The sequence below is a fragment of the Amblyomma maculatum genome, chromosome 4, assembly GCF_055883805.1.
Source record: "Amblyomma maculatum isolate TAMU_Amacu chromosome 4, ASM5588380v1, whole genome shotgun sequence".
Classification (NCBI taxonomy): domain Eukaryota; kingdom Metazoa; phylum Arthropoda; class Arachnida; order Ixodida; family Ixodidae; genus Amblyomma; species Amblyomma maculatum.
The window spans coordinates 100,700,920-100,711,254 of record NC_139347.1 but is presented as its reverse complement, the minus strand read 5'-3'; the positions used below and the strand labels follow the sequence as shown (position 1 = coordinate 100,711,254).

General features: G+C 45.9%; 1 long non-coding RNA gene across 1 annotated transcript in view; it reads left to right on the top strand.

The window, feature by feature from the left end:
* The window catches only part of LOC146191843 (uncharacterized), a 5,586-nt gene extending 980 nt beyond the window's left edge, over positions 1-4,606 (top strand). Inside the window, exons 2-3 of the long non-coding RNA XR_014706370.1 lie at positions 1,503-1,598; positions 4,586-4,606. This is a non-coding gene — a long non-coding RNA (uncharacterized LOC146191843). The remainder of the gene's footprint in view (positions 1-1,502; positions 1,599-4,585) is intronic.
* The last annotated feature ends 5,729 nt before the right edge of the window (positions 4,607-10,335 follow it).

The following is a 10,335-nucleotide window of genomic DNA, read 5'->3' as shown; positions in this document are numbered from 1 at the left end:
TGAGCTTATAATATTCACCCTGTTGGACTCCTTTATCATCAGTGAGATACCTGAAGTGTGAAGATAGATCTGCGTGTACAAGTTAATAGTGTGAACAACGTGGTCACTTCTTTTCGCTCATTGTCTTCTCCAAGCAGTTATCATGAACTGTGAGGTCAAATACTTGTTCCTTAACAACCGATAAAAGGCATGCAGTGAATTTCAAGCCGCCGTAATGGATTTTTGTTTCATTCCCATTCCATCGAGAGCAAGGAAGTAGTCGAATTAAGGTATGAAGAGAGTGATAACGAGATGAAATTCGAACGAAACCACCGTTCCAGCCTCCTGCCGGTCTCCCGATAACAGAACACGATACCACCGTGCATCAATGCCGTATGAAGACCTGTAGGCTCTGAAGCAGCCTTGCTCAAAACCTTTCGTACTCGAAATCTATCCTTGATAGGCATATAATCTCGGTGATTTTAATGCGAACGCCTTTCTTGGCTCTTGGCGTGAACAAGATATGTAACTATGAAAGTGTGCATTAGATAACGACGATAAGAGCTAAAACTATTAACAATAAGCAGACAATTAACAAAAGATTATTAATGTTAATAAGCCATAGCAATATTGCGTGCAGCTTACTAGTTGGAGTCATGATAGTCAAAAGACAGCACCGATGACGCATCTGAATGAGAATTTATTGTCCCCATTAACGGTAAACATATTGTTTCATCAGATTAGGTACATAGTGATAGTTACAGTTAATTGCGTCATTTACCAATCACGTGACTCTATCCAATTTATTACGGGATCGACATAACTGGGGTATGAAAAAGTCGCACTAGCATCAGACAAGCACGTCCAAACAAGAAGTTGTGGACGTCGAAATAACATCGGACTTCGAAATTACTTGGTATGTAACTCTCAATGATTTCGGATTTCAGCACGTAAGGACACTGAAGTGCACCCCTGTAATTTTTTCATAGCAGCTGCGTATTTAGGTCATGTCCATCATCATAATAGTTCATATAGGCCCCCTTTAGAAGTATGAGCTGAATGACTCATAAGAACTGCATTCTCATGTCGCTGCACAACCATTCTTCGCAGGACTTATTACAGTGCAATTCCAGGGACGAACGCTAGTAAAAAGAAGAACGCAGGGCTGGCGTCAGTGTTCGTCTCTGGAATTGCGCTATAATGATTCCTGAGAAACCATACCACCTAGCCCGCCTTTAAGTTCCTTTTAAAGCATTGTTCTGGAGCGCAGAAACATCCCGTTCCCTTGTCCTCAGCATAAATTGGAAGCTCCACATAATTCACGCAACGATGTTATGTGACATAGTCTATTTGGCAGGAGCTGCCAATTCGGGCGTCTCAGTGTAGGTGGGAGGGTGCAGAGACTCGGAATCCTCAGGACCCTTGCATTCTGTGCCAGAGGGGATGCTTTTTCAATCTCTGTGCGAACAATTTCGCCCACGAAGTGCGCGCATTTCAGTCGCTTGATTTAACCGCGTTTCAAGGTGTCGATGATTTCGTTGGCTTCCCCTGTTCAAGATGAAACCTTTCCTGGAGGTTTCGATGGTCGACGGCAAGGTGGTCTTCGGCGGCCTGGCCTGGTACATAATACAGACGCTCCGGCAGTTCCTTCGATTCAAGTAAAGTTTTTCATTTTATAATCACGAACCGTATCGAAAGTCACTCGCCGTGCTTTACTATGTGCGTGTAATTTTTGCTGTCTTCCCGCTTGATATACCAAAACAGGTTTTAAATCATTGAGAAAAAGCACTGGACTTCAATGGCATGCATTATTTTTAACAAATCATTTGACACGTGCGGAGATAACAAACAACAGTATACGTAACACGGCAGTTTTTGATTGAAATTCTTGTCATTGCCAAATGTGTGAAGAAAAAAGACACCGCCGTAAACACAGCTACTTCAGTACTATTTGGAAGAAAGCTTATTCTAGTTATCTGTACGGCGGTGTTTGTCGGCGGTAACTACCTAGTTTGAAACTGAACTCTGAAGAAGGTCAAAAGTGATTAAAATTACTAATGTTTCTGGCCTTATAGCTTCTGGTCTGGCAAACAAAAATAGAATGGTCTGCTTGGCACGTCTATGGATAGCGCGGTTTTCTCTAAAATAAATTTCTTTGAAATTTCTTTGAATTCCATTTAGTAGTTCGTTTCTTGTATTCATTGTTCATTAACCGGACTACGGTGGCCTGGTCATTCAGTAAGCAGATCACAGTTGATTGCCTTTTATAGGTGACAGTGCTGCTAGCATAGCCCGTGGTCGCAGATCGCTGAGCTGTGTACAAGCAGGCTTTTGAGAGGTCATGCGAGTATATGTGGATGTCCAACAGTGTATAATCTGAATATATGCCTCTCGCGAAGATGTTTTTGTTTCTTGCAGGCGTAGAAGCTAGATTTACGCCAACTGCAAAAGTAACAGTTTTTCTAACAACCATGAATCATGCTTTTTATTAAGGTCTCTAGGAAATGCATCTTCCAGGAGCTTCTTCACAACTTCAGGAGAAACCTTGGACTCCTTTTCTTAGCAAAGCGATTAGGCTATAAATAAGCCTTTTTAATTACATGTGAAAAAAGAATCCTTGAAATGAATGGTATCTTCTTAAATTGTGTAAATCCATAAATCGTAAATCCCTAACGTAAATCCCTAATAATGAAATCTTAATCGTGCCTCAAAACAACCTGATTGTTTTAACGTCGTCATTCCTGGGTAATTACTCATATGTTGATTATTACGAAGCAGTCGAAAGGGACTCTGATCCTGCCCAATCTTAATGGGTTTGAGGCAGCGCTACGAGCAATCGTAGTCCCAAAATGAAACGACGAAGAGAAGTTTTCCGATTCCTACGGTTGCTTTCTTCACTAAACAACTCTTAACTATATATATCTTTCAGGTGATTTACATTTTTAACCCGACAGTAGGGTTAAAAACCAGCTGTCGGGCTCATGTATACGTTAAAGTGTCGAGCTAGACGACCGTCGAGCCGGGTTCCGCCACCCCGACTGCAGGGGGTGAGTTTTCTCGATCCAGAGCCCTATAAGGGGATATATGGCTCTGGCTCGACCCTGCCCGCTGGGCGAGGCACGTGTATACGTTGACGCGTCGGGCCTGCGCCTCCTCTCTCGCCTCCTCGCTGGTCGGGGACGGGATTGTGAGTTGTTCGTCCGATCAGTCCTCTTCTTGCTACTCTCCTGCCTGCGCCTGGTTCGCTTGCTCGAAGCAGTAGCGGCGTTTACATGAACCAGACAGGAGCGGATTGAATTTATTGATTGGTTGAAAACCGGTTAAATGGTTGTAAACGCGGTCGGGTTGGGTCGAGAAGGCGATGGGTCGATTCGAGTCAACTCCGGCACACGGGATGGGTTGACTGGACTCGACCCCGCTTCATTAAGAAAGTAAACGCTGTCGGGTTGAATCGGAGCACAGTGGCAGAGGATAGCAGGACGGAAAACATTTGAGATGAGCGGGAGAAAACCGGAATCGGTTGCCGTCTGCTAGCTTTTCGCCTCGACGCAAGGGGCCGCCGTAATCGCCGCTCGTCCAGAGCCGGTTCTGCGCTCGTCGGGTCGGGTTCATGTAAAACCGGTAGGGTCGAGTCTACTGAACTCACTTCCCCAACTCAACCCTCCGGTGTCGGGTCCATGTAAACAGGGCTAGGATGTAGCAGAGATCTCTGCTCGACAGAAATAAGTTCATGTAAACCCGGACGGGTCGGGCTGGCTCAGCCCGACAACCGGCTCCCCCTACTCGACCCGCTTGCGTCGAGCTCATGTATACAAAGCTTTTGTAATCTTTAGTGTGATCTATAAAGTTTCCCTAATTCAGCACAGTGTAGGCTTGAAGACATATGGTAATGGCTTCAGAGTACTTTGGACCTCGTTGGCCACGAAAAATACATCTACACCCCAGCGATGGGTTTTACAAAACAAAAAGTGAGAACTTGCCGAAGTAAAAAGCACTGGACAAGATTTAATGTGATTGCAGTGATATGTTCTTCTCCCCAAACGCATTCTCAAATGCCGAAGGCGCGCTTAGAAGAAATCCCTTCTACACACTAAGAAATCCCTTCTACACACTATGTAATAGTCGCACCCGCGAGAAGACCAACCAGCAGAATAACAAAAAGTAATCGGCCTGGAACTGAGTTTAGGAAAAGCAAATCGACGCTAATGCCGAAAACTGCTGTAGCATTTTCATCACTCGGTTCGCATGACCGCCCGACAATTTTCGGTTGGATGTTTTTTTTCGATTGGCTAAAAGTCACCAGTAATAGCGCTTTCATTGTTGGAATGAGTTGTGCGCCAAATTTTATCCATATAGTGCCCTACATTGTGCCAAATTCTGCAGTGCAGTTTATGTTCTAGTAATGAGACTTGCGTTACACTTACGCTGCATGAAAGAGCACTGAACGAAGGTAGAAAGGGGGCCGTAGTTCGCAAGCCGAGCCAACGTTTCGACAAGTGGACTTCTCTTCGTCTGCCCCTCTACCCTTGTTCAGTGCTCTTTCATACGATGTAGCCATCTTCTTTCTCTCAATATACCCTGGATTCTCACGCTGCATGTGCTACAGCGTGGAACTCCAGACTACGGACGAGCAGATCTGGTCCGGCCGGCGTCCCACTGGAGAGTGGGGTGGTCCACTGGGCATGCTAGAGAGAAATGTGAGTAGACGAGGATTCTCTAGCCTGGCGAGGGGATTAAATGCCTGCCACACTGACATGTGCCCTCAAACAAATGTCATTTCTCGTCCTCAAGCAAGGTACGTCGAGGGCCTATGTATAGCACGCACCTTTTTTTAACACAGCTGGGGTGTAATAACTTGAAAAAATGGGTCGGCCAATGAGGTTAAAGGAAAATGAGGACAAATTCCTCCCATTAGTTTTGTGACTAACAAATTTTTCTTGAAATTGTACTAGCAACGGGGACGATTGTACAGCAGAGCAATGTACCATTATTAAATACATATTGAATTTAAAAGCTTTCTTATCAATCGACTGGAACTTCTGGCGACTTTGCGATCACGAGGACCTGTAACCACTTTAAAGTGAATGGCAGTTAGCGTAGCTTTGGAGATTCGAATTTGGTTGCGGACGCATGCATATGACTGACCTGCAAAATTGGCTGTTGAAACTTGATACTGAAACCTGTATTTTGTTTCTTGATCTTGTCTTACTTTTACACATTCCACTTTCGATTAGAGTGGCATCTTAGTGATTAGAGCCCTGCATTCCATCCTCTCAAGTTAACTTATAATGCTCCTTAAGTGTCCCTTTAAAAAATTACGTTCGCCGAAGTATTGTACATCACTTAAACCTCGTGGGCGCTCTTATTTGTTATCTAAACCCAAAACTGACGCGACTTGATGTTCACTTCTGTTTTGCTTTGGTGCAGGAGGGAAACCCTATTTAATGGTAATTGCAGGTCCGCTTCCGCAGAAAATAAATTGTCGACAGGTGAACGCCTTCAAAAAATGTGGCACAGATTCACGAGAAATCTAAAACTCGCTGTTTCGCTTTCTCTGCACTTAAGTGCGACTGCACTGGTTTGCCGTATGATGCTGCGAACGGGTGACACCAGGTGAGCAGCAAGGTGTAGTACGCACGTGCGAGTGTACGGGTGCAGCACGCGTGCACTATTTGGGAATGTGTCTACGATAGTGCAGCTGCGATATGATCGTATTCTCTTTTGTCCAAAACCACTCAATTAGAATACTCAGCGGAAACTTGTAACCGATGTCTTCATGTGGACTGTTAACTGGTATCAGTCTACACCAGTGAGTAAAATGAAGAGATCACTCGAATCGCTATGTTTGGTTTCTATAAAAAGAGGTGCGAGACAAAATTGCTTGAGTAATATGACAACTATATTGATGAGGGTAGCCTATGCATATGTCGGAAATAACCGTTTCTGCGTCCGAAAAACCTGACGTGCAGTTTTGTAAAAGCGCGTGATCTCTCCACCTTCGCGCACGTAGATCATTTCGCCGAAGAACTGAGCATGTAGCTTGAATAGTTTGAACCAGCGAGCATCTAAGAGGTGTCATGGGCACGGTTAAATATTATTTACTCTCTGCAGCAGTATCCCGAACATGGAGACTTCCTACGAGCTGACGTTGCTGGGTCAAACTATGTAAGGCTTGTCGCTATTATGTCGCTTTTCCTTTACGCAGGAGTCTGATGTCTCAGCGCACGGGGTGATACCTACGGCTGATCGTCTCACGGTGGGCACACCGCTGCCGGCCTACGTGTACGCCAACCCTCGCTACTACGCTGGCACGCCCAACGCGTACATGACCAGCGTGTTTGGCTACCTCATGAGCTTCGACCTCGAGGCAAGTACGGCACCTGCTAAGTGGCTCACGCAAGGAACTCAAGCTGTCACGTTTCCATTAGCTATAAGGAAGACAGTATAGTCACCGAAACCGAAAGAAGCTGAGGGAAACGTTCTTTTGTTTTTTTGTGAAGCTGATAAATAAGCACTTAATGTCATGGTATGTGCATATTATAAGAGGAGTGGAAAGTGGCGAAAAAAAAAAAAACAACTGCAGGTCGTTAGTGAGATTCGAACCCAATGCCTCATTATCAGTGCTCGAAGTCTGATTTTATCGAAAGGCGATCTCTAGTGATTAGAGGACAGGAGGAGAGGGAAATGAAGAGGGAGAGATAAAGTGGCTGCAGACCCTCTTGCAAGGCCCATATTTTATACAAAATGGAGAAATTATTTTTGAGGTGATTTTACTGCTAAATTTATGAAAGCGACGTGAAAAACTGATAGAGGTTTTGACTTAGCCAGTCAACGTATTATCGCGCAAAAGGGTCTTGGGACCTAATTTTGTGAAATGTGTGAATGGGTGAACTCATTTATCGAATTACGCAAAGTCATTATCAGGGCGGGGGACCAAGTCCATTAGTCCAAGTGTGCTTCACCTTTAACGCACCTAAAGGGACAATGCCAGTGTGTTAAGATACACTGCACATGGAGGGAAGCTTCATGATGAAGACAAAGGCATGCAGTGCACAGCGCAAGATATCAGTAATAATACACGCTGGGCGATAGGCTGCGGCGGTAGCTGCGAGGTTCCGTCTTTGATTTTAGTGCGAAAGTAATCATACGTTCAATGCAATCGACCAAAACCTTTCTTCAATCTTTTTTTTTTCTTTTTGTGCCGTAACCGTGATTGACTAGAGCTGCTTCGTGAGATCTCAACCACGTGGCCTCGCGCGGGTAAATCAAACGAAGTCCGGTACAGCGAGTCCAACACGCGAGTTTCCCCGAGTCTTTCAAGTTCGCCAGTCAGCGGAGAGGTGATGCAGCGTGTGACTGATCGCGACCTCTTGTAGTTTTTTTTTTCCACAAGAAAAAAGAAATCGGATCTCATTGCAACTGTTCGGGTTCGAACACGTGCAACCCGGTTCAATAGTCGAGCGTCTGTACCACTGAGCCCTCTCGGATTTTTTGTTTGTTATTGCCTTCTCAGACAAGAATTCAAACAATACAGTCACAGCCAGTGCAGGCAGGCCTAGCCAAGTTAAAATGTTTTCAATCTAACCAATTCTTCAAGAACAGCTATTCATTGCGCCTTCTCCGTTTATGCATCGGACACTTGCTAAATATCTGGGAATCCCATTACTGAGCAACCACGGCGGGTGCTTCGACTCGTTATAACTCGGTTCAGGTAGGTGTAAGCATCCGCCACTTAACGTGGCAGCCCCTAGGTGCTGCCACAAGTAGGGTTAAACCTATGACCTTCAAGATCAAGTTCGCCGTCGCACGGGAAGTGATCGCTAAGACCACTGTTGAACCTCCACGATAGACGCGGCGGCTTCCAGATAGCGAGGAAGGGCGGTAATTTGTAAGGCTCAATCAATATTACCACAATACAGTCGCACTGACCCGAAGTTACCGAAATGTGTAACGCAGCATCCGATTTGGCCGGCACCCAGGCAACCGAAACATTTCCTACGCGCTAAGGACAAGACCCAGAACATAGCGCTATCCCGTTACACATTCCTATGGAATTTATACGCTCTATACAGATCCTTGTTTAGCACTGGATATTGGCTATAGTTAGGTCCAGAGTGACCAGAATTATTTTTTTTATAGGACCAAATCAAGAGGATTACCTTTGCCAAAGTACAATAAAAGCAACACACCATTTCTTTTTGTTTCCTCCTGACCTTAATTGGCTTCTCTTTCCCAGGTGTGGCTCGGCCTGCTACTTTGCTGGCCCCTGGTGAGCGTGCTCATAAGTTTCATCGAGGCGGTCCGGTCTCCCATTCGCTTCAAGGACGTCATCACCGCCAACCTCTTCGACATTCTGGGCGTCATGATGTTTGAAGGTGAGCTACCGTTCATTGGAAAAAAAGAATAAGACAACAAACTGCGAAGCATTGGCACTCCTGGCTATTCGTGCTAAGGGCGTGCAAAGAGTACTTTTTGAAACCAAACCACATGCTTCTAAACTAGTTGTGCTACCACAGCGAATACGAATCGCCTTGTTAAAAACCGAATCGAATAGGAATCGAATAACGGTAAATAAAATCCTACACGAATCAAATATTTTTATGAACATTTGCTACTTCTTCGAATATTTGTCCAGTGCAGCATTTCACGCTAAACAGTCGAGCAGTAGCGGTGCGCTGTAGTCATGGAATTGAGGCTGCAGCTTACCGAAGTACGAGACACGGATCTCTACTAGAGGACACGCAACACGAAGTCAGGGTGTTTGTTAACTTTATGAGTTCCGAATCACGCACAAAAATGTTTTTTCGATGCCGATGGTGGCGAGGAAGGATGCGTTGCAAAACGAGGTCCTCCTTAATCGTGGCACATAAATTAGAATAACTTGCAGGGCGGGGAAGAGCGCTGCAGTTCTCCGACGATGATAGATCGAATCAGAGCGCAGAGGTCTGTAATATCCCAGGTGTCCGGGAGGTGGCGTGGCTGAAGTTCATTTAAGCGCTTACAAGTTGTATGAATTTCCGCAACAGATGAGGTCTGTTCAGCTGAGATAGTGCTAAAGGCGAAACCCCATCTTTCTTTGAGAACATGGTGGACCCGATCGGATTCAGGCGTGGTACTATTGAGACGCCGACAAAGGGCAAGTACGTCCTCAATGTATTACATGGAGCTCTCCCCAGGAAGCTGCACACGGGTGTCTATTTTGATGATTAGCCGACCATGATTCGACCAGCTTTAGGGATTCAGTTGAGAGGTACTGGGGTTAACAGCAGGCTCCACAACCTGTAAGCTGGGCGACCGAGCTTTATTCAATGACATCGAAGATCGATCACACCGAACGAACGGTGGAATCATTCACAAATTAGAAAGAAGTTCTCGTGAAACGACGTTTAATAATAGATAATTACAATGATGACAATATATTGGCAAGTGCTCACGGACAACAGGGCTAGAGGTAACTAAAAGACAGGGCGAAGCTTTACAAGCAAGCAGAGTTCCGCACACAGCGAGCCAACTTCAGCGTCCTTTTCTTTCAGGCGCTACCTGAGAACATCAGGAACACAAGGTGGCATTACTCCCCTTCCTAAAAAAACAACAGCAGAAACTGAGCGCGAGTGATGGGCGATGCAAGCGAAAACAAAATGATCAGCACAGGAACAAAATAGATAACGAAGGCGGGGTAAGGTGCCCTACGCGACAACGAAACAAGCGCATAGCACACTGCACATTAACGCGTGAAATATGGCTTCATGCGTACAACGTGTACGACCTCGGAGCATGGTTGCCGACGCGAGGGCTGCGCAGTACCCGCTGAAAGGGTTTCGTATGTCATTTCCGTGACACGGCGTAGAACTTTGTAAGGTCCACAGTAACGCGACATCAGTTTTTCAGACAAGCCGCTGGCCGGCGCACCGGTGCCCACTCCTGAACTTGATCTCCAGGTTGGTGTGTGACGTGTCGATGACGGAGGTTGTAGCGACGCCCATCCGTGCCCTGCTGTTGCTGAATGTGAATGCGGGCAAGTTGACGTGCTTCCTCGGCGCGCTGAGCAAACTTCTCGGCGTCTGGCGCGAGCGGATGATCGTCAGTGCAGCATGGCATCCAACATCGTCTGAGCGTCGCGTCCGTAGAGCAGGCGAAATGGTGTAAAACGCTTCATCTCTTAGATGGCCTTGTTGTAGGCATAGGTGACGTACGGGAGAATCTCGTCCCAGGTTTTGTGCTTCGAGTCTATGTACATTGCGATCATGTCGGCGATCATTTTATGGAGTCTCTCCGTAAGGCCATTCGTCTGTGGGTGATAGGCACTGGTTTTGCGATGGATCGCGTGACTGAGCTCAGATATGTCGTGCATAAGTT